The sequence below is a fragment of the Camellia sinensis genome, chromosome 9 (genome assembly GCF_055761805.1).
Source record: "Camellia sinensis isolate YWXY chromosome 9, ASM5576180v1, whole genome shotgun sequence".
Classification (NCBI taxonomy): domain Eukaryota; kingdom Viridiplantae; phylum Streptophyta; class Magnoliopsida; order Ericales; family Theaceae; genus Camellia; species Camellia sinensis.
The window spans coordinates 160,010,655-160,035,974 of record NC_138969.1 but is presented as its reverse complement, the minus strand read 5'-3'; the positions used below and the strand labels follow the sequence as shown (position 1 = coordinate 160,035,974).

The window sequence follows — 25,320 nt, the reverse complement described above, 5'->3', positions numbered from 1 at the left end:
GTTAGTTGACCTTCCTCCTAATAAGCCTCTGGCTGGTTGTAAATGGGTCTACAAGATTAAGACACACTCAGATGGGACCGTCGAACGTTATAAAGCCCGTCTGGTTGCTAAGAGCTTTACACAAGAATATGGAATTGACTATAAAGAAACCTTTGCACCTGTGGCTCGTCTCACCTCTGTTCGAAGTTTAATTGTTGTTGCTGCCATTCAAAAATGGACATTATTTCAGATGGATGTCAAAAATGCATTCTTGAATGGTGATCTTCAAGAAGAAGTCTATATGCAACCACCTCCTGGATATCCTCACTCATCTAATCAGGTCTGTAAACTTCGAAAGGCACTCTATGGACTCAAACAAGCTTCTCGCGCATGGTTTTCAAAGTTTAGTTCCACCATCCAGACCTTTGGTTTCTCTTCCAGCTCTTATGATTCTGCTCTCTTTATCCGCAAATCTCAACATGGCATTGTTCTTCTTCTTCTTTATGTGGCCGATATGATTCTTACTGGTGATGATGTTCATGGAATTTCTGCACTCAAAAAGTCTCTTAGTGAAGACTTTGAGATGAAGGATTTGGGTACTCTCAAATATTTCTTGGGGCTTGAGATCTCCTCTAGCTCCAATGGTTATTATCTCTCTCAAGCCAAATATGCTTCTGATCTTCTAGCAAAGGCTGGCCTCACTGACAGCAAAACTGTCTCTACTCCTCTCGAGCCTAATGAACACCTAACACCCCTGGACGGCACACCTCTTCCCAATGCCACCTTGTATCGACAATTAGTAGGCAGTCTCATTTATCTCACTGTTACTCGACCTGACATTGCACATGCTGTTCACCTTGTTAGCCAATTTTTGTCAGCTCCTCGATCTACACATTATGCTGCTGTGCTCCATATTCTTCGCTATGTTAAAGGCACTTTGTTTCATGGTCTTCACTACTCTAGTTCTGCACTCTTATTCCGTGCCTATTCAGATGCTGATTAGGCTGGTGGTCCGACTGATCGTCGCTCTACCACAGGATTCTGTTTCTTCTTAGGTGATTCCCTTATATGTTGGCGTAGCAAGAAACAAACCTTGGTCTCTCCCTCCAGCACCGAATCCGAATATTGTGCTCTTGCAGATACCACTCAGGAGCTCATTTGGCTTCGCTGGTTACTTTCAGATATGGGCATTACTTCTTCCAGTGCCACTCTTCTATACTGTGACAATCATAGTGCTATCCAAATTGCGCATAATGATGTTTTCCATGATCGCACCAAACACATTGAGATTGATTGTCATTTTGTTCGTCAACATGTTACTCAAGTCACTATTCATCTTCTTCCTATTTCCACTGTTGATCAGATTGCTGACATCTTCACCAAGACCCATCTACCGGGACCTTTCCAAGATTTGGTTTCCAAACTCAAGTTGCTTTCTACCTTGCCCCCTTGAGTTTGAAGGGGGATGTTAATATATGAAATATATCAATATATTATATATGTATATAATTAACATATTATATATGTATATATTATTCTTTGTATTGTATTCCATATTTAGATTCTACGCTCCTCCCTATTAGGTATGTTCAAATCTTGCCTTTTTCTTTCCCTACCTTATTCTTTCCTTACCTCCCTACCTTATTCTTTCCCTTTCCTTTGTACAACACTCCTACATAGTCCTATATATATACCCATAGCTTTGTACTGTAAAATCATTAATTCAATACAATACATATTATTTTCTCTCTCTACTATTCTAACAAAAACAACTAAAAAATCAAGAAACCAAAACGACAGCCACTTCCTAAACAAGCCTATATCTAGATCAACCAAATGTTAGATATAACGACACGAAAAACACATACAGTCCCAAATCATATTAATATCCAGCCATCCTTCTTATATCCTCTAAACAAACGAGGGTTTAAAATCTAAATTTTTATATCTCATTTTTTAATAGTACAAGATAATACTGTCAATTTTTTATGCTAAAATAAATATTTATCTTTATTTAGATGTTTACTTATCATCTGCGACATTATTGAAAGGGAGACCAACATAATGATGTTAGAAGTATAAGATTATATGTTTTTTTTTTATTAATAATTCGTTTACTAAATTTGTTCATCTCGAATTCTCCTGAGCCTCCGTTTGAAAAGTTGGTTTTGAAGTTTTTTTTTTATTAAAATAGTCATAAAAAACAAAATAGGTCTTTTTACCTAATAAGATAAAATATTACATCTAATTCATAATCATTATATTCTTTCTCCTACAAAAAAGTCAAAAAAATCAAAAATTCTTTTCAAATCAAACTTTTTAACTTCAAACTAAAATAATGTGTTCTATTTAAAATAATTCTATTTATATATTTTATTTTCAAGATGAATTTGCTGTATTACAATTACTTAGAAATAAAGTGTATTACAATTACTTGGACAAATACATACAGCCAGACAGTCAAAAAATTGGCTGTATTACAATTACCCAAAAATAAAGTGTACTATTTACAGCCAGACAGGCAGTGGGGGTGGCAGAAAAACTTGTTCCAGAAATTGCTGTCAAACAAAAGGTGTATTACGAATAAAGCTTGAGACCCGACTGGCGGTGCTGGGAGTCTTTTGTAATTGGCTTAAAAATTAGTTTTTTTTTTTTTTTTTTTTTTTTAAGTTTTTAGTCACTCCTAAACCGACACGTGACACTGAAAAGTCACTGGGGGTCACCCCACTGGGTCCCCAGCAGAGTCGGGTGTATTACAGTTACTCAAAAATAAAGTGTACTATTTACATTTAAATATGATATAGCCTGTGTTTGGCATGTGGGTTGTGGCACAAACCGACAAAATTGACTAAATTAGTCACAAACGGACAAAACACAAAAAGCCTCCATTTTGGAGCATAACTTTCACACAAAGAGGGATGAAATTACAAATTTACCCCTGGGCTATTTGGGCTACTCTAAAAGAAGATTCCAATGTCAACCTTTTTTCCAAAAAAATAAACAAATAAAAAAAAAAAACACGTTTTCCCATAAAACCAAAGAAAGTTGAAAAAAAAATTTAAAAACATTTTTTTGTTTTTTGTTAAAATATTTTATAAAAATAAACCCAAAATCTATTTATAAAAATATTTTTAAATATTTTAATTTTTTTTAAATTATGTATTTGATTATTTTTTGAGTGTAGAGTTGTGAAAGTAGTATGGCGTTTCGAGTTATGTGTTTGGTTATGAGTTTTAAAAATAATTTATTAATTCAGTTTTATTTTATGTGTTTGCTTACGATTTGAGTGTAGAGTTGTTTTTAAATTTAAAATATAAACATTTTAAATTATTTAAATTTTTTTGTTCAAATAATTTTTGGAATATTTAAATTATTTAAATTTTTATGATTTAAATTTTTTGAATATTTATTTTAAATTTTTGCTTATTAAATTTTTTAGATTATTTATATTATTTAAATATTTAAAATCAAATTAAAATAACATTAAAATTAAAATGAAAATAAAATTAAAATTAAATATTTAAAATTAAATTAAAATTAAATTATTTAAAATACACAGGACAATAAATTAAAATCTCACTTTTTATCATTTCACAGAAAATGAAAAAAACATAAAAATAAAAATAAAAAAACACATGAAAAAACCATTTGCAAAAAAAAAAAAAAAAAAAAAAAAAAAAAAAAACTTAAAATGCATAAATTATTTAACAAAAAATACACCTCATTTAAAAATATTTAAAAAATTACAAAAATGTAAATTCAAAAAAAAAAAAAAGAACGACAAAAATACGCCTCATCCAAAAAAAAAAAAAAAACAGAAATTACCATTTGCCATGTAATTTACAAATAAATAAAACACATGGAAACCCATTTTTGAAATATAAAAACAAATTAATATGTACGAATAAAAAAATGACAAAAACGTAAATTAAAAAAAAAATAACGAGAAAAATACACCTCATTCAAAAATATATTAAAAAAAAAACCTAAAAACATAAATTACCATTCGTCACGTAATTTACAAATAAATAAAACAAATAAATAAAAAAAATGTTATTGTATACCAATAAAAATAAATAAGGCAAAAAACGTAAATTAAGGAACAAGAACTAATTTTAATGTATAAAAAAATAAAAATGACAAAAACATAAATTAAAAAAAAAAATAAGCAAAATACGCCAAATCCAAACCCAAAATAAAAAAAATAAAAAAATAAAAACGAAAAAAAAGAACAACATTTTCGGTCCTCCAAGGAGGTTGACGTGGACGATCAGATTTTTTGAATCATTGTTCCACCTGAATGAAGGGTAGTTTGATAATTTAACAGAAAGATACCTCATCAAAAAGTTAAAAAGTCAAAAAAATTAAAAAATCATTCTTAAATCAAGTTTTTTAGTCCCAGATTAAAATAGTCAAAAAAGTCAAAAAACTAAAAAGCCAACCCACTTTCCAAACGGATGCGTCTTATATTTAAAATAATTTTTGATTTAAACTTTTGCAACATTGCACTTGGCCTTGTTATTTTAGGGTTGCAGTTCGTTGCGATTTAAAAATAAAATTATAAACTAAATTGTAAAGGTGTCGTTTGGTAACACTTACATTTTCAGTTTTCTGTTTATATTTACAAAAATTTTAAAAACTCAAATAAAAACTTGTTTGGTAAAATTTTTGATTTATAAATCAGTGGTCTCAGTTTATAAATTTGGCCAAAAAATGAAAACACAAAAAAGTATTTCCGTTTTAAGTTTTGAGTTTTTTTTTTTTTTACCACCCAACACTAGCCACCACCCACCACCATTTTCCACTACCGTCTTCCGCCACCACCACCCACCGCCCACCCCCCACTACCACCTGCCACCACCACCTACCCACTCGCTACCACCACCTACCATCCACCCACCAATCACCAATCACCAGCCACCCACTCGCCACCACCACCCACCTGCTATCCACCCGCTACCACTCGCCACCCGCCACTACCATCTACCGCCCGCCACCACCACCCGCCACCTACTTGCCAGCACCACTCACCACCCACCTGCCAGCACCACCCACCACCCACCCGCCACCCAACTGCCACCACCACCCACCACCCACCACCACCACCCACTCGCTACCACCTATCACCCGCCATCGTCACCTACCCACCCACTACCACCCGCCATCCGCCACCCACCTACCACCACCACCCACCACCCGCTACCACCACCACCACCACCACCCACTCGCTACCACCTACTACCCACCACCATCACCCACCCACCCACCATCACACCCACCACCCACCACCACCCGCCACCGCCACCACCACCCGCCACCCGCCACCGTCACCACCACCCACCACCCGCCACCATCGCCCACCCACCTACCAGCACCACCCGCCACCACCACCACCACCCACCCATCACCACCACCACCCGCCAGCCGCCACCCACCTGCCACCACCACCCACTACCCACCACCACCACCCACTCGCTACGACCCACCACCAGCCACGGTCACCTACCCGCCCACCACCACCACCCACCCGCCACCACCCACCACTACCAGCTACCCACCACCAACCGTTACCACTTTCCACCACCGTCTTCCGCCGCCACTTGCCACCACTTGCCATTTCTCACTCTTTTTTATATTTTTAAAATTTTTTAAACATTTTGTCAATTATCAAACGCGTTTGTAGTTTATGTTTTTCTAAAAATAAACAAAAAATAAACAAAAACCAATTTATAAATTTTTTGTAAATATAAACTGAAAATGTAAACGTTACCAAGCACACCCTAAATGATAGGTTAACAAATAATTAAATCATAATTTGGACAAGACGCTGCAACCCTGGACTTTTTTCTTTAATTTTTATGATTAGGTCTCATTTGGCAACTACATCTTTTAGTTAAAAAGTTACTATAAATTATTACATCACTCTCTATTTTTTTAAATATCTTTTCGTAAAAAATAAAAAAAATATTAAAATAACTTATTCCCAAACGAAATTTTAATAATTGTTTAAAACTTTTATGAGGATTATAAAATGAAAAGTATCATACAACTAGAAGTTAGGGAAAATTACGCTTTCCAACTTTTTGTAGTTGAAGAGATCCAAGATTTTTTTTATTTACTAAGGTTCCTTAACATTTTTATAGAGAAAATTCAACTTAGAAAAATTTTGCCCGACTCAGAAAAAATTTGAAATTTATCTGGTATGATTACATAGAAATTATTTTGAATTTTTTTTGTGAAAATTGAAATTTTTTTGGGTCGAAAAAAATTTCTCTGAATTGAATTTTCTCTAAAGAAATGTTTAAAAATCTTAACTAGTATGAAAATATTATATGTCATTTAATAACAAAAATCTTAAAAAATATATCTCCTAGAAGTTATAACTACAAAAGTGAAGACTAGGCTAGATTAAAATAATAATAATAATCATAAGTGAAGATTAAAATTGGGGCCATTTGAGAACAAGTCGAAAAAGTCAAAAATTAACTTTTAATCTATTTTTAGTCACATCACCTCTCACATAAAAAAGTTAAAAAAATAAAAAAATAAATTTTTAACTATCTTCTCAAAACACCTGAGAGTCTAGTCTAAATTAGTAGAGATTTTTTTGATTTTGAGTTTTCAAAGATAATTTTTTAGATTTTCAATTCGTATTTTTATATTTTTAATTATATTTTATTCGGTGCAATGGCCATAATGGCTATAAGTTTTTCATTTATAATATAGCTACTGGTGCTTGGTCTATAATGGGTCGGTGATGGGTTTGAGAGAAGAGAATGCAACACTGTCGTGGGTTTTGGGAGTGGCGAATCTATTAGACCCACCCTCTAAATATTATACTTGAAACAGAGTATATGAATTTAACAAATACTTTATTCAATGATGATAATTTTCACCTATACTCGTATTACATTATTGATGAGATATTTATACACTATTGCTAGGATGATAAGGATGAGAAGATAAGGATAGACACAATTGATATATACATGCAACTGGGTGATAGAATAGGAATTAATCTAAACTACAATTTGATATAATCTGGACTGTTTGAATATGGAAAAAATCCTATCCCAACAGCCTCCCTCAAGCTGGACATTCCATTTGATGAATTTACAGCTTGTCACGGAAGAATCGAAAAGACTGCGTCGGTAGGCCTTTGGTGAAGATATCCGCAACTTGGTCCTTAGTGGAAATGAACTGAATTTGAAGCTCCTTGTGAGCCACCTTTCGCGGACAAAGTGAAAGTCGATCTCGACATGCTTGGTACGAGCATGGAAGATAGGGTTAGCTGATAAATTGGTAGCTCCAAGATTCTCGCAGCATAAAATCAATGGGATTGATAAAGGCACACCTAGTTCAGTAAGTAAGGATGTAAGCCATGAAACTTCGGCGAATATGTCAGCCAATGCCTTGTATTCAGACTCAGTAGAGGAGCGAGCCACCGTTTATTGCTTCTGGGAGGACCAAGACACTAAGTTGTCACCAAGAAAAATTGCATACCCACTTGTAGATTTGCGATCATCAACACAACCTGCCCAATCGACATCAGAACATGCTTACAGACGAGTAGGAGATGAGGATTTAATCATAATGCCAAAATTGCAAGTATGTTTCAGATAGCGAAGGATTTGCTGCATAGCTTGCCAATGGTTTTTGGTTGATGAATGCATAAATTGACAAACCTTATTGATAGCAAATGAGATATCTGGCCGCGTCAAGGTGAGGTATTGAAGAGACCCAACCACCATGAGATATTGTGTAGGATCAACTAGGGAATGTCTGTGAGCAGAAGTTAGCTTGGAGGTGGTGGAGATGGGGGTCTAAATAGGCTTGGATTGGTGCATACCAGACTTGGTTAATAAATCCAAAATATATTTTCATTGAGAAAGGAATAACCCATAAGGTTGGTAATGAGCTTCAATACCCAAAAAATAATGTAGTGCACCAAGATCCTTGATGGCAAATTCTTGGCCAAGGGTATGAATGAGTTGCTATAAAAAAAAGATGAGAATTACCAGTGAGTAATATGTCATCAACATGAATGAGGAGATAAACCAAAATACCGTTATGTCGATAAATAAACAAAGAGTTATCTGATTTGGATGGAGTAAAGTTGTGCTTGATTAAAAAGACAGTGAAGCGAGAAAACCAAGCATGTGGAGCCTGTTTTAAACCATAGAGGGATTTGTGAAGCTTGCATACGAATGATGGATGATTGTCATCAACAAACCCAGGTGGTTGAAGCATGAACACCTCCACTTGAAGAATACCATGGAGAAAGGCATTGTGAACATCAAGTTGACGGACCGACCAACCTTATGTAGTAGCAAGAGATAAGACGGCGCAAATGGTGGTCGGTTTAACCACCGGACTGAAAGTTTCAAAATAATCAGGACCCTCTTGTTGATGAAACCCCTTTGCAACCAAGTGCGCCTTATGGCACTCAATAGTACCATCGGCCTGATGTTTTTTCTGAAACACCCATTTACAACCTACAATATTGATACCGGGAATAGCGGGGTGCAAACTCCAGGTGCCATTTTGAATGCAAGCAGGAATTTTTGCAATCGTTGCTTGACGCCAAATGGGTGATTTATTGCGAAAGTGAAACAAGTGGGTTCAGGCAATTCATCCAAAATAGATGAGGTGGCTAGCAGAGGAAGGAGGTGAAAGGGGAATTGAGATCCACCATGGAATTAAGACCACAAGAATTATGGTAAGAGAAAGCCAGGGTGGTAGGTAAAACGGTAAGAGTAATGTAAGAGAAGGTAGAGGACGGTGGAGAAGACGCCAGTGGTAAGGTAGTGGGTGAAGGAGGAATAAGAGGCGGAGGCAGAGCCGTAGTAGGTTGATGTAGAGCAGCGGCAGCAGCGAGCCGTAACCTAGTGCACGGCACGGGAGCAGTAGGCTGTGAGACAGCAGGGGATGGTAAAGCAACCGTTGATGGGGATAGAAGTGTAAGATGGAACATAAGAAAGGAAATGGAAGAGGACTCAACATGTATCAGTGACGCAATATAAGGACTCGAGGAAGACGGAGTGGAAATAGACAAAGAAGGATGTAGAGCTGAAAATAAAAAGGTCGATTCATCAAATCGGACATGGCGAGCAATATAAATACGAGTTGTGATGGGATCGAGACACCGATAACCAATGTGAGATGGACTATACCCAAGAAAAACACACGGAGTAGACCGAAAAGACATTTTTTGTTTGTTATAGGGGCGAAGAAACAGAAAACAAAGACACCCAAAAATCTTTAAAAATTTGTAGTAAGGGGATTTGGAGAAAAGACATTAAAGAGGAGAAATATTATTAGTAACCCTAGAGAGCATGCGATTGATGAGATAAACAGCAGTTTCAAATGCAAAGTCCAATATTTATAAGGCACAGACGCATGAGCAAGAAAGGTGAGACCGGTTTCAATAATATGACGGTGACGACATTCAACCGAGCTATTTTGCTCATGTGTATGTGGACAGGGGTGATGATGAATAATGCCCAAGTATTGAAAATATGGATTTAGTTTGCGATATTCACAACCCCAATCGGTTTGAATAGGTTTGATTTTGCATGAAAATTGGAGTTCAACCAAAGCTTGAAATTTTGGCAAAATGTGAAAAACATAAGATTTATGAGAGAGAGGAAAATACCAAATAAATTTTGAATAATCATCCAGAAATATTACAAAGAATTTGTGACCATTACTCGACAGAACGGAGGTTGGACCCCAAACATCACTAAAAACTAGATCTAATGAAGCTAAACTATGACTAGACGAAGATGGTAAGGAGAGTCTTGAGGATTTGCTAAGTTAACAAGCATGACACATTGCAACGGGGACTTGTTGGACACTGAAAGATTATGAGACTTGAGACCTTGACGAAGAACATGGTGATGTGGATGACCAAAACAACGATGCCAATAGGTAGAGGACACAACTTCGGAGGAGAATGCTGTAGGAGAAACAGGTGAGGGAGAGAATTGGTAAAGACCACCATCATTCTTGCCGTGGAGTAGAATTTTCTTGGAGATTTGATCCTTAATCACAAAATGAGAAGGGTAAAATTCAAATAAAACATTATTATATTTAGTAAATTGATGAACAAATAATAAAGATTTCGAAAATGTGGGCACATGAAGAACAAGGGAAAGCGTAAAAAAGGTGGAGAGAGAGGTGATAGAGGATGAACCATCGACTTCGAAGAGGTGATGGCAGAGGTTGCGATTGACCTTTAGTACCACGTATTATCCTCAGATTAACGAGCAATCTGAGCATACTATTTAGATTTTTGAGGATATGCTTTGAGGTTGTGTCCTTAACTTCAAGGGGACGTGGGAGAGGCACCTGCCCTTAGTGGAGTTTGTCTATAACAATAGCTTCCAATCAAGCATTGGCATGGCACCATTTAAGGCCTTGTATGGTCGACCATGTAGGTTCCCTGTGTGTTGGGCCGAGGTGGGTAATGCACCTTTGTTGGGTCCAGAGTTGGTTCGGAAAACGACGGAGAAAGTGACACTTATCCTTAAACGGTTAATTACGGCTCAGAGTCGTCAGAAAAGTTATGTTGACCGTAGGAGAAGACCTTTGTCTTTTGAGGTGGGATATCATGTCTTTTTGAAGATATCACCTCGGCGGGGTTTGATGAGGTTTGGAAAGAGTGGGAAGTTATCCTCTCGATTTATTAAGCCATTTGAGATCTTTAAGCGAATTGAAGAGGTAGCTTACCATTTGGCGTTGTCGCCATAGCTTTCTAGGGTTCATAATGTGTTTCATATTAGCATGCTTTAGAAGTATGAGATAGATCTATCGCACGTGTTAGATTGGACCGACTTAGAGGTAGATGAGGATGCCTCGTATGAGGAGAGACCGGTGAGCGTCTTGGATACTCAGGACCAAGTCTTGTAAGGCAAGACAATTTCTTTAGTAAAAGTATTGTGGAGACATCACGGGGTAGAGAAAGCGACTTAGGAGCGTGAATTGGAAGTTCGAGAGAAATATCCGAACTTATTTGTTAGTGCCTGAGCATGTTTTAAGATTTTGATTATGTCAATGAAATGTATATGTTTTAAATTGTGAAAACATTGTGTATGTTATGGGAGTTTGGAAACATGAATTCAATATAAACATTGTATATGTTTTAAGAATATGGAATATTCTGTGCATTGTACCACTTTTGGGAGCATTGTATATGTATTAAGTAAAGTTTGGAAAAGGAACTTGGGTTTGGTTTAAACATCGTAAATGTTTTGAAAATTATAATTGGCGTGCCTGATATTAAGACTTGTATATCGAGTTGGTAAGAATGGATGGCCGGTGAGTGGGTCGTGATGTGGAATTGACTATACTACTATTGTTGTGAATGGTTTAATAACGATTCTGAGTTTGATTTGAAATTTCAGAGACAAAATTCTTTAAGGGGGGAACGTTATAGAGATTTCAGTTTTGACTCGACTCTTGTAGTAGCCCGGACTCGGGTTTATGGTTTATGGATATTGTTCATTGTCTTTTTCTCTTTATTTCTCTTTAAGTTTGGTTATTTGGGCGTGTTGAGTGTGTTTGGAATAGGTTGGTTGCTTGGTTTTCCAACCTTGTGTTGCCCAGAATTTTGGTCCTCTACTCAAGTGACCCTTCTTGCGCTTGAACGGGATTTGCAAACTCTTAGTACTTTGCACGTCTGCAAAAGTACTAGAGGGGTGTTTTCCACGCTCGAGCGACGTTTCCTACGCTCGAGCAGGTGGGCGCTCGAGCGTCTCTTCTTGCGCTCGAGCGGTTTATCTGTTGTCTACAAAAGTATTGGAGGTGTGTAATCTACGCTCGAGCAGGACTTCTTGCGTTCGAGCGGAACAACTTGTTGTATCTGACACTCGAGCGTCAACTCTTGCGCTCAAGCGGACTGTGCGTATATCAAATCGCAAAAATGACTTCTTACATCACTTTTTCAGATATATTTCATCTTAAAATCTAAAGTTGAGACTCTCTCTCTCTCTCTCTAAAACACACACTCTCTCTACATTTTTACCTAGTTCTAATGGTTTCTCCACCCATTCACCTTTGTTAAAAAGTTAGAGCATCTCAAGATCTACACTTTGATCCGAATAAAGTTGGGTTTGGACATTTTTGAAGTTACACCCTTGCTTGGCTCATCTTCTCTCTTTGAGGTAGGGACTTTATACATTTTGTTATAACTTAGTTATTTGTGGTTGTGTAACAATGGTGGGTTTTGGAAGTATTATGGACAAACCTAGGGTTTGAGATATAAAATCAAAAAAGGGGTTTTGAGCAATGTGAAATAAATGGTCATGGAGTTAATTGTAAGGTTGTATTGTGGCCAAATGCTTGATTTGGGCCACTTGGGTTGCTATTTTTTTTTTTAAGGGGGAAGGGAGGAGAGGAGTTTTGCCCTAAATGTTTCAAATATTTATTTTGCATAACTATATGAAATTGGTGTTGCAAACATGAAATTGGTTGGATATTGGTAGAAATTGTGGAATTAGATATGTATTATCTCATACCTATGGAAATTTGAATAAGTTATCTGCCTTGAGATTGAATATCTATTTAGAAATAATAGTATTGGACTACCAATGGAGGATAGTCGTGATTGTTGTAGAAATTACATGAGGATTAAGTAAATTAAAACCAATCTATTGTTGATTGTCATTGAATATGACTATGGTTTATATACATTATATATGTATGATTGTTTGGAAGGAGATAAGAGATGGACTCCATTGAAATTAAGTTGGTCGGAGTGTCCATGGTGAAAGTCCTGAAATCTTGTGTATACATGGATGCCGATCCCGCAAACGAAATTTTCGTAAAATGACAAATTTAAAATGTTTGTGTAGTAGTGTATTAAATTGGAAACCATTGAATTATAGTCTCATTTAGGTTATTGAAAAATGATGAAATTGACTCATGAATTGAGAATACTGAATGAGCTCTAAACGAATTAAAGTAAAATGAATTGAGATATGAACCTTGGTATCTTTTGATTATATAAAATGTAGAGATTTTGTCACCGGCATAGTATATCCACATTGTACTTATAACTTTGTTAAATCTCATATATTGTGATAAATTGTTTCTACTGGACTTTGGCTCACCCTATTTTAGGAAACCATTTTCAGGTACCGATGACATGCCTCCTCCAAGAACGTACCTTGGAAGGACCTTGGAGCCGAAGGCTCTTTTTATGTTATTATGTATTATATTATATATATATTTTTTTGGACTTACACCCAGGCCTTCTCGTGATTGTTTCACAATTTTGACCCCCGATGGCCTATTTTCAAGCCCCAGCGTTGGAAAAATGCAATTTTTCGACTTAATTTGGAGTCTCGTGCTAGTTTCGTAAGTTTTCAAAACTTACATTGGTCCTTTTCAAGGTGTGTGGGGTGTTCCTTTAGCCTTCTCGAGACAGTTTCACGATTTTAACCCTCGATGACCTATTTTCAAACCTAAAGTATTGGAAAAGTGCATTTTTAGACTTAGTTTTCAAACTGGGAGTCTCGTACTAGTTCCGTAAGTTTTCACAACTTACATTGGTCCCTTCCGTGGTATTCGGGGTGTTCCTCGAGCCTTCTCGTGATTGTTTTACAATTTTAGCCATCGATGGCCTATTTTCAAACCTTAGTATTGGAAAAGTGCATTTTTCAAGCCCAGAGTCCCCGTGCTAGTTTCATAAGTTTCCACAACTTATATTGGTCCATTCTGAGATGTTCCTCAGGCCTTCTTGTAACTGTTACACGATTTTGGTCTCCAATGATCTATTTTCAAGCCTAAGTTTTGAAAAAGTGCATTTTTTGATTTAGGGATGGATTGAAATGTTCTAAATAAGTGCACTTTTTGAATTTTTATTAAAAAAAAATATGTAAAAAAGTAGAGAAAGTGATTAGAAAAGTAGAGAAGAGATGTTGATAAATGTTAATTGATGTGACCTAAATAAGTATATGTAGATAAAAAAAAAAATACTTTTTTAGTTTACTCCAAACAACTAAATTTTTAAATTAGGAGTCATGTGCTAGTTCCGTAAGTTTTCACAATATACATTGATCCTCCTGAAGTGTTAGGAGTATGCCAAACCTCTTAGTGTTAAAAAGATTACTTTTAACAGCGGATGCATTAAGTTATTTTCAAAAAACTTCACCACTACAATCCAATTAGAAATTTACCAATTAAAGGAAAATTCAAAAGATCACCGGACACTACATTTTGGCCAATCGGCCAACTGTTTGCTCACAAAGAGAAAATTTCACAAAACCTTTTCAATCTCTTTAAGGAAAATGAATATTAAAAAGAAAAACCAAGATATTTGGACCTCATTCAAATTAAACCTTTTTTCTTTTAAACAAAACAAAAACATCTCAATTAGGACAAAAACCTGTGCTAAGCTCCCAATGCAAATGTTAACTCTCTCACTGGTGCGTGTGGGGACTGAATCATCTGAATTAGTTGTTGGACAACACCTTTTTGAACAATGTGCACCTGCACAAATCATATGTAAAACTATAACAAAGAGTGTATAACAGTGGAATGGGATGTCCTCAAAAAATTTTAAATTCAATTTTAAATTTTTTAAATTCAATTTCATTCCACTTTATAGTCTGAATCTGTAGCAGCAAATTGCCCAAGTAACAAAGTTGCTTGTCTTTGGCTCTCTAACTAGCAGGAACTGTAATTGAAATCAAAATATTATTAGGATACAGAAATTGAAGGAAAAGTAGGAGAGGGGCAACAAGCTCCAAATTATTTAGAGGCCTAGTCCCTACAATATGAATTTGTTGATTTGCTTGCAGCCAACTGAGGATTGTGTAGCCAAAACTCTAAAAATAATATTATAGCAGAAAATCTATGGACCATTGAATGAGTTTTCTTTTTATTTTATTTTTTCTCATTCGAGTTTCTTTGGCTGCTTGTTCTTTCTCTATGAACACCAAACTAGTTTCACCAAACCATTCAAGCTACATCTAGTTTTTTCACCAAACTAGTGTGTAGTTATTTAGAAAACATATTTTGAAAAAAACCAAATAGTGTTCTAGTATAATAAAACGGACCATCTACAAAAATCCAACAACTTTTCCCACTATAAAAATGTGAGGAAAACAAAGTTCCCAAACTGATTTCTTTTACTTTTCTTTTTTCAATTTTTTTTCAAGTTCAAACTGTGACTTCTTAGCATCACAAGCAACAACATTTGAAGTTTTCAACAATAAATTTTTTAGATATATCATCTTAAAGTGACAAGTAAACTTTCTTTAACAATTCTAAATATAAGAGGTTACCACATCAAGTCATGGTTAAACCTTAACACACAACCAGAATTTGAAGGAGGAAAAAACACTATAATAGCAATGAAAAAGGCATCATTTAATAAGGGAAGGGATTGAAAGAGAAACATGCTCTCACTAAGTCGTGCACACTATATTTAGAACATCAATAACATAACCTTCTTCTTCTTCTGCTTCAATTATATTATTATATATTATATGAATATAAAATGAATGAAATCTAAATTTTGGATTTTAACAGTTTGATTGGTTTAACCATACAAATCAATCCAACAGAAATCCTATTACTGATATCCAATAGATGATTTGCATTTCCCTAATAAAACGAACTTGAAAAAGGGAAGTCCTCTTGGTTTTTTGTTTGCTTTGTGTGTTTTTTTTTTTTTTTAAATTATGATACAAATCAACCAAATTTATCAAGCATTGAATAAAAAATGGTGATGAATGAGGCAAAATAATGTACCTCTGGAACATGGAAGAAAACCACCCTTTCTTCTTTCTGTTTTGTTATCTTTTTCTTTGGCTCTTCTTTGGAAATCATGTTAACAACAGTATCAGTTTTCTTCCCACCTTTGGCTCTTAGCTTATGTAGCTTATTTACATCAAAAGCATCATTGTGAGAAACCAGCAGAACAAAAGAGCAGCACAAACAAAGAAACTCATGGGAAAAACACAAACAAAACACCTTTGGCACAACCCTGCTTGCTGAAGAATAACTTAGTCAAGTGAGGTAGCATAATTCAGCAAGAACTCAGCCAGGTGCAACAGCTAAACCTAGCCATCTATAGCAACAAACCACCTACCTAGTCACTACTAATTAGCAATAACAATGAATCATCCTATTCCCCTGCTACTGAATCTCACCTAATGTAGAATAAATACTCTAAATCACTAATAGAGTATGATAATCTTGGTGATGCTGATATATATATATATATATATATATATTTAGGAATTTCATAGCATTTCCAAAAGCCACAAGAATCAAAGAAAATTACTAAAATTCTGAGGAAAAAAAAAATACTATCAAAGAATCAAGTTCATATATATATATACACAGCAAATAAGTTCTTCAAAATTACTTCAAAAAAAAAAAAATCAAAACCATAAATGGGGGAGCAATAGAGAGAGAATGAGAGTGAAAAGGAGTTACTTGAGAGTAGCGAAGCTAGTGGCACTAGTGATTGAGAGCAACGACTGCACTGTGTAGAAAAAAAACCTGTTAAGGTTCATAAATTAGGGCGAGGGAGAAAGAGGGACGAGAGATAAGAGACAAGAGATGGAGATGAGAACAAGGGTTTGATTCGGCATTCAGTTAATCAGCCGTAAACAAGAACAAGGGGGGGGGGGGAGAGAGAGAGAGAGAGAGAAAGAGAGAGAGAGGTGATTGAGACTGAGTGAGTGCGCGAGAGAGAGAGAGAGAGAGACGCCACTGAGAGAGAGATGAGCGACTGAGAGAGATGATGCCGCTGCTGCACGCCACCGCCTCTGCTACCCTACGTCGTTGAGAGAGAGAGAGAGAGAGAGAGAGAGATGAGTACGACTGAGAGACAGAGTGAGAGATGAGCGACTGTGAGCAAGAGGAGAAGAAGAAGGGGGAATTTTGGGAATAATTTTTTTTTTGGTAAAATAAGGCAGTGGTGGTGGGAGAAAAATGGTAGCGGCGGCAGTGGTGGTAATAGTAGTAGTGGGGTAACGGTAGTGGTAGTGGTTGTGGTGATGGAAATAATAGAGAGGTGATGGTGGTAGTGGTGGTGATGCAGTGGGAGGGGCGACGATGTTGGAGTTGCGGCAGTAGTGGTAATGGTGGTGGTGAAATAGTAGAGGTGGTGGTGGTAAAGTGGCAGCGGTGGTAATGGTGGTGGAAGAGAGTTAGTGGCGGCAATGGTAAAGTAGTGATGGCGGTGGTGGAAGATAAATAGTGGTAGTAGTAATAGTAGTGGTGGAGTGACAACGGTAGTAGAGTAGTGACGACAATGGTTGTGGAGTATTGGTGGTTGTGGTGATAGAAGTGGAGGAGAGGTGGTGGTGGAGTGGTGGCAGTAGTAGTGGCGGTGGTAATGGATCCGTGGTGACAGAGATGGTGGTGGTGTTAGAGTGGTGGCAATGATAGTAGGAAAATCCATTTAAATAGGTACTCCTGTCTAACCCAAAAAGGGCTTTCCAAAATAGGAATTGATTTGGGGCAAACAAAAAGGGCTTCTCACTTATAGCATGAAACAACGTTATTTTGCATAATAAACTAGAGGAGACGAAATTATTTCCTCATGGAAAATTTTGTTTAATGGTGATGAAAATTTTCGTCTCTAAAATGGCTCCCAAATATTCAGCGAAATTTTCAGAGGGTGAGAATAGTTTTTGCGACGAAAAATAAAATATAAAGACGAATAAAATTTTCGTCACCAATTGTTTTATTGATTTTAAGCATTTAGTGACGAAATTTGTTTTTCTCTCTAAAAATACTACAAGCGGAGACAAAATCTTACTTTTATCTCTAAAACATGTATATTTGGAGACGAAATTTTTTTTCATCATATATTTTCGTCACCAAAGACCTTTTTTGTTGTTGTGATTGTCGAAGATGAGAGAGATGAGCATCTTGATTTTGATTATGAAATTTCATCAACCAAATCACCAGTACTACTTTCGTATAGCAGTAACAATGACTTTCAATCATTTATGTCCCGTCATTTAGGTATCACAGATAAGAATGCATATCATGCCCTTTGCAATGATTTAATAGAACATATATGGCATCTTTATGGTGAAAACTAACTTCACCACGTGGACCATGAACTTTTGGTTGGCTTTTTGATTGGTGCTCTTCAACCTATTGTTGGTGCTCTTCAACCTGTACACATCCGTTTTTGCTAGTATGATTGGTTCATTAACTTTGTCAATATCGAAAATAGTGTTAATTTTGAATGTAATGATGCGATAATTTATTGATGTTCTAAAGTGTGCATGTGAAATGTACTCTTAAGAAAGTGGTTTTTATCAACATATTTACTACATTAACACAAAAAAATAAAACTACAAATATAGCCATTAAGGAATTGATGTAATTCTAGTAACAAAATATTTCAATTGATTGCGCATATTATTTTGAAATTACAAAATTGGTGTTGGGTATTTATGCCCTTAAATCCATTCATTTACACATTTTTTTGTTAATTGATTATTTTGACATATTGTGAATATGGTCATTGTATTATTTCAATGCACTTGTTTTGATGTGTCCTCAAGATTGAATTTTAGATGATCATAGTGTCAATTAAAATGATGACTATTGATTTGGATTTGGACTACTGATATAGATGCCTATAACATATAGCTTACTTTAGTGAATAACTAATTTACTTATTTTGTATCTACATTTAATAAATTACCAATGACTCATGATTCTTATATATATCCACCATTCACGAAATCAATATCTTGGTTAGTGTAAGAAATTCGGAGAACATCTTCCATGACAGATTACTTTTGGATGGTATGCCCCAACCACACAAATTTGTGTATTTAGTGAATTTGTTATGTTTACTAATTCTTTGTATATTTTTATGGATGATTATGAACAACTAGTTTGCTATATTTTTTTTGCATGCAATGAAGAAGCCTGCAAACATCACCATCGGTTTCATGAATGCCTCATTTACACATACAACCATCCAACTACTTCATTAAACAAATTGACCCACCACCTACCTCATTTAAAGTTATTGAAAATGCACTCTATATAGACACAATACCATGCCAGTGTAAGATTTGCCATTAAAGCTCTTCATTCAATTAAAATCATGGTCTTCATTAAACAATCAAGGAAATCTATTTGTTAATTGAAATAAGATTTGTTGTTGAAGCTCTTCATAGTAAGCCCTTTGTATAGGATTTAAATTGGCCATGTCCATTGACATTATTTATGATTCTCATTTCGTTGTTCTCTTTTATTCATCATAGATAATAATTTTAGTTATTGCTCCCTATCCTCGGCTCTTCTTCGACATTCTATAACCTTCTGTTCACATTCTATCGCCTTTTTTTCATCTCACTCAACAGTTCTAGCGGACATAGTTGACAACACTTCAACAATTTTAGATTGGTTGGCAGCCATTTCATCAAATCTAATATCGTGAATTGCTTGATTCTTCAACTTTTCTTTTGCAGCCTTAGTACCAATTGGTCTTGTTGATGTATTAGTCGGTTGTTGATCTTCCTCAATATTGTTGTTGGGTTGAAAATGCTCACCTTCAGTTGCTGGATTCGAAAATGGATAAGGTTGTGGCGTGGCTTTTTTGGGTTGTGTTATAATTTCATCCCACTTACAAATTCAGCGCAAAATATTCCAACTTTTATCAAATATAAAGTGTTTTTTCTGTATTGCATGATACATGCGCTTAGCTTCAGCGACCTAAAAAACGAAAATTATAAACATTTCAATAAAAAGTAGACTGAGAACTCAAAAAATTGATATTTAATAATAGAAATAAAAATTACTATGTTTGCGCAGTTGTTCCACTTTGTTGCCTCAATTGGATTTGCTCAAGAAAACTACAGAATTTATTAATTGCCTTTTGCATGACAGACCAATGGTGAGACAAAAAAATACGGTTTCGATTTGATTCACCATTCAATTGTGAATTAAAATAAACGAGTACTCGTTCTCAGAATATTGCCATGGTTTGACTATTACCAACAATGGAATCTTGAGAGACAGCCAACTATGATCTACATAAAGTTTCATCTTCTATAATGGTAAACGTTTTACCACGAGAAACACGAGAAGTTTCCGAAATAAAAGTAATATCGGTGTTCTGCTATGAAATTTGTGATTCCTCAAACATTTCAAAATCTTCTAGAGTTTTAAGATAAAATTTGTACAAATAAACAAGTTAAAAAATTTAATAGAATACAACATCTAACACACAGTGAAATATATTGTAAAAGAAACAAGAAGAAAAAATAAAGAAAAAAGTGAAAAATTAAAGAAATAATATGGGCTGAAGATCACGCAATAAGAAGATAAACGAAAAAAAAAAGTGAAGATTAAAGTTAACAATGACAAAGAAAAGAAAAATTGTAACGATATTGTGAAATTAAAAGACTGGTAGACTCTTATTTTATAGACCACAACAATGGTAACTTTTTCAAATCCTCTGCAAAACCAACAATAACCTTATTGGAGTTGCACCCTGCTAAATGAACGGCTAATTTTGATACAAATTTAAATTTATATGCAATGCATTTGCCTTTGCTAAACATGCATAATGTTAGTAAGGAATATCGTTTTGGTGCCACAAAAAGCAAACAATATTGCAAGCCAGTTCGCAGTCCAAACCATGGTAGTGTTCTAGGAATTGTTGAGTTAGCCGGACGACTGGAGGGACAACCGGCCGGATGTTCAGTGGGTCCCACCCCCAACATACACGCATAGTAAATTGGTGAAAATTGCCCCAAGTCCTCAGTTTGGTGAAAGACTTGGAATGTTCTTAATTTGATACAGCTTTGATGAAACCGTTTGGAGACCAAAAAAGTGTATTTTTTCACCAAATTTAAATTTGGTGATGGATTTTTTTAAATGTTGAAGATGTCCTAAGATCTACCTTATTGAGTTGTCACTACTTTAAATAGTAATTAGCACAATTTTTAAATTAATAACTAATATAGTTTAAGGCTAATGCCACCACTTATAAATTTGATGAAAGGATAAAACTCCTTTGATTTGATAAAAAAAAATAACTCTCTCTTCTTTTGATATCTATTTGATGAAACGATTAGAAATGTATTCTCTCCCTTTTTTCATTAAATTTGAATTTGAACAAATTATTTTAGTAATTTTTTGATTTTTTAGCTAAAATATGAGGTTAAAAAAAATGTTTAAAATGACTTTTTGATTTTTTATCGAAAAGATGTGCAAAAAGTATAGAAAAAATGGAATCATTGACTTTTTGTATAGATTGATGGCTTTTTAATTTTTTTAATAATTTTTTAATTTTTAAATTAAAATATTGAGTTGTCAAACGAGACTCGGAGCATCTCCAATGCAAAAAAAATCATTTTAACCATCTAATTATCAAATTTTGGCTTGCAATGGTGTTTAAGATGCTATAGTATAATATTTTCCCTCTATTTTTGTAATTTTTTTTTTACTTTTTACTTTTTACTTTTTACTTTTATAGATAGGACTGTAAAGTTAAAGTACCGAATTTTAGTCCAACCACATTCGGTTTTTTTTTTTAACTACTGTTTTTTCCAACTACAATTGGTATAAATTGGAAAATTCGATTTGCTAAAGTGAAATTTGATGTGGCTTTAGTTGGGTATTAATGAGACTCCAGTAAGGCCTATTGCATTAATGTTTGACAGTGTATAATATCAGATGATAAATAAAATATTATAAAAAATATGATTAGCTGTTCATTTTAAAATATACTGCCACCATTCACTCTTTCAATAATCTTGTAGTTATGGGTTAAAGACTGTAAATTACCATCATTGCAAGGATAAATCACTTTTGAACCACTAATAACTATGTTTGTAGATCTTAATCACTATTACAAGATTATTACAAGAGTGAATTATTGTAAAAGATCTTATTAGTCAAATATGATTATAAATTTGACATCATCATCTTTCGGCCATTCATTGGGCCACGCGTTAAAGCCCATAAACAATGACGACAGATCATTACATTAAATTATTAATTATTGTTATATTTTACTAGTGAAGATTGTGAAAATATAATACTTAGCAACAGAGTAAATGTTACTTTTCTATTTTTTTCTTCCTCAAAATATTAAATAAAAATGTTGTATATATTGGTCTCATCATGAGAGATGAAGAAACAATTTAAGCCATTTTCTTCAAAATATGACACAAAGTTTAGTTAATCATTGGACTTTCTTGGATTTGAAAACATGTGTAACCAAAAATATCCAAAAATTGCCAAGAAATGGTCCACTTTGCTTTAGATGTGATTGGTTTGGGCCTCTTCAGGCTGGGCTTCAATTTGGACTGATCACTTGTACATCATGAGTGTTGTTACTACCCATTTAGATAATAAGATGTCAAGTTTAGCTGGACTGATATAAAATAAGGCATAAAAACTCATAATTGATTTTCTAGATGCCATCTTCTTCTCTAATCACATCACCATTATGTCTTGAAATTCTTATCACAGTTGCTTTTTCTCTCTCTTTTTGTTCTAATAATGTTCAATCAGATAATCGTGTCTTGAAATTCCGATCACAACAAGCAATATGAAATATATTGAAATAGATATATAGAAATTTAAGTATGACATGACTTGAGTGAAACAAACGTGACTTTTCTGCTAGGTCTAATTACAATTATCTCTTGAAATTCTTCATAGTTGCACGATCTATCTATCCTCCTGATGATCTAATATACTTTCAATCGGACGATTGTATCTTCAAATTCCAATCACAATGAGCAATTAGAAATATATTGGAGTAGAAAAATAAAAATTTTAGTATGAAACGACTTTTTTTGTTAGGTCTAATCATGGTATTGTCTTGAAATTATGATGATAGTTGCATAATCTCTCTCTCTCTTATCTGTTCTAATAAACTTTTAGTTAGATGGTGGTATTTTGCAAATTCCGATCACAACGATTAATTGGAAAATATATTAAAACAGAAAAATAAAAATAAAAATATAAGATGATATTTGAGTAGGATAAACATGATATTTGTAAACACTTCTGGCTTTGCAATGAAATTATTTATTAACCCTATCAATTTCATTATTAGGTCATGTTTCAATTATGAATTTAGATAGGATTTTGAAAACAAAAAAGATAAAGGTGGGTGAAATATAAATAAAATTTAACTATAAAAGGAGAAAACTGACTACGCTATCCAAAGATAAAGGTGGGTGAAATATAAATAAAATTTAACTATAAAACAAGGAAATAAGGAAACAAGGTCGTTGAACAAAGTTTTAAAATGGATACGCTATCCAATCCAAAAAAAAAAAAAAAATCTCATTAAACGACTTAGTCAAGTGGTCATCTTTAACAAATTTGATCTTAAAAGTGGATTTTGACAAATACAAATTCATGCTGATGATCGATATAAAACTACATTTACTACACCTTTGGGCATTACAAATGGAATGTCATGCCATTTGAATTAAAAAATGCTCCTAGTGAATTTCAAACATTATGAATGAAATTTTTAATCCCTTTAGTCATTTTTCTGTTGTTTACATAGATGATATCCTTATTTTCTCTCAATCACTTTATGAACATTGGAAATATCTTAAATCCTTTCTTCATATTATCAAATATAATGGTTTAGTTATTTCTACTCCTAAGATTAAGCTATTACAAACTGAAGTTAGATTCTTAGATTATAATATCCACAAAAGTACTATTCTTCCTATCAGTCGATCTATTGAGTTTGCTTCTAAATTTCCTGATGAAATCTTAAACAAAACCCAGTTACAATGGTTTTTAGGATCCTTAAAAAACATTGCTGAATTTTACAAAGACCTTAAGAAAATTTGTCAACCCCTTTTTGATAGGTTGAAAGATAATCATTTTCATTGGTCTTCTACTCATACTGCTATTGTTCAACAAGTCAAAAAATATGTCAAGACTTTGCTTTGTCTTGGCATTCCTACTGAAAATTCATTCAAAATTATTCAGACTGATGCTTCTGATGTTGGCTATGGTGGCATTCTTGTTCAGAAAATCACTCCCCAGTCATCTGAACAAATTGTTCGTTTTCATTCTTGTGTTTGGAACAAAGCACAAAAAAATTATAGTACTATTAAAAAATAAATTTTATCTATCGCTCTATGTATTAATAAATTTCAAAATGACATTTTAAATCAAAAAATTATATTACGTGTTGATTGCAAAAGTGCTAAATATGTTTTGGAAAAAAATGTTCAAAATATTGCTAGTAAATATATTTTTACTCGATGGAAATCCATTTTAAGTATTTTTGATATTGATATTGAATAAATTCTTGATAGTCAAAATTCTATCCCTGATTTCTTTACCCGAGGATTTTTACATGGAGGATAGAGCATCATGCCCACTCCTTATTATTCTATAAACAAATTACAAGTCACAAGATACCGCAAAACTATACGCTATTATAAGTTTAAAATACCCTATTTAAAGTCACTACAAATGACCCTTACCTTCATCTAAACCCTTACCTTCAATTCAATCAGATTAGAAGTTATCGCAATTTCATTGCTCATTATACTAATCTAGTTAACTTTTATATGGATAGATTGGATGTCCTCAATGGATGTTAATCTACTTCTTTCATTTTTCTTACAGATGTCAAGCCACAAACCTCCTATAAAACCTCTTGCCATTGTGCCATCCAGTCAACCCATTGTTACACCTCCAATTGATCTAGTCAACCAATACCAAATTCTTGGTAATATTCCTAAACCTAATTACACTTTGGCTCTAGCTTCAGACCCTTTTGCCTGCCAGTCAATTACGCCAATGCCTTCTAACAAGACTACCCCAAGAACAAATTATGTTCTTAAACAGTCATTCAATCTTTTTTATAAAGAACCAGTACTCTACAAAAATATCCACAATATTCTTGATTTAGTCAAATCCTATCTCCCTAATGGATGGCATCTCATTCATTCCCATCCCGATAAGTCAATAACTTTTTATAAGGATATTCTTTTCCACCATAAGTCAATAGTCATTAAACCTATCTATGATCGAGTTCAGACCAGTAAAATCATTTATCATTCCTTGTACATTCATAATATTGTTTACATGGAAGAATGGGGTGTCCCTTTTCTACTTTGAGACCTTCCCAAGCATGATATACAATATAGTTAGTATGATTACATTGATGCCTGGTTCAAAATCCTCTCACATCAAAATGAGTCATACAGTCATTCTTGGTTTTTCTCATTTGACCACAAATTCAAATCAGAATTCCCTTATTGGTTCCTGAGATGGTGGTCACAGCATGGTGCCATCCCAAATAGCATCCCTTTTGATAGCATGATGAAATATTTAATACACCTCTATTTA

The 25,320-nt window shown here is 34.3% G+C and overlaps 1 long non-coding RNA gene across 2 annotated transcripts; it reads right to left on the bottom strand.

The window, feature by feature from the left end:
• Nucleotides 1-6,834: 6,834 nt before the first annotated feature.
• On the bottom strand, nucleotides 6,835-16,860 carry LOC114267900 (uncharacterized). 2 transcript variants are annotated; one of them, XR_014340516.1, is made up of 4 exons: nucleotides 16,429-16,860; nucleotides 15,739-15,867; nucleotides 14,369-14,472; nucleotides 6,835-7,513 (listed from the first exon to the last, which is right to left on the bottom strand). It is a non-coding gene; the product is annotated as an uncharacterized LOC114267900 (long non-coding RNA). The 2 variants fall into 2 exon arrangements; XR_014340515.1 differs by having other exon boundaries at nucleotides 7,665-14,472; nucleotides 16,429-16,830.
• Between the last annotated feature and the right edge of the window lie 8,460 nt (nucleotides 16,861-25,320).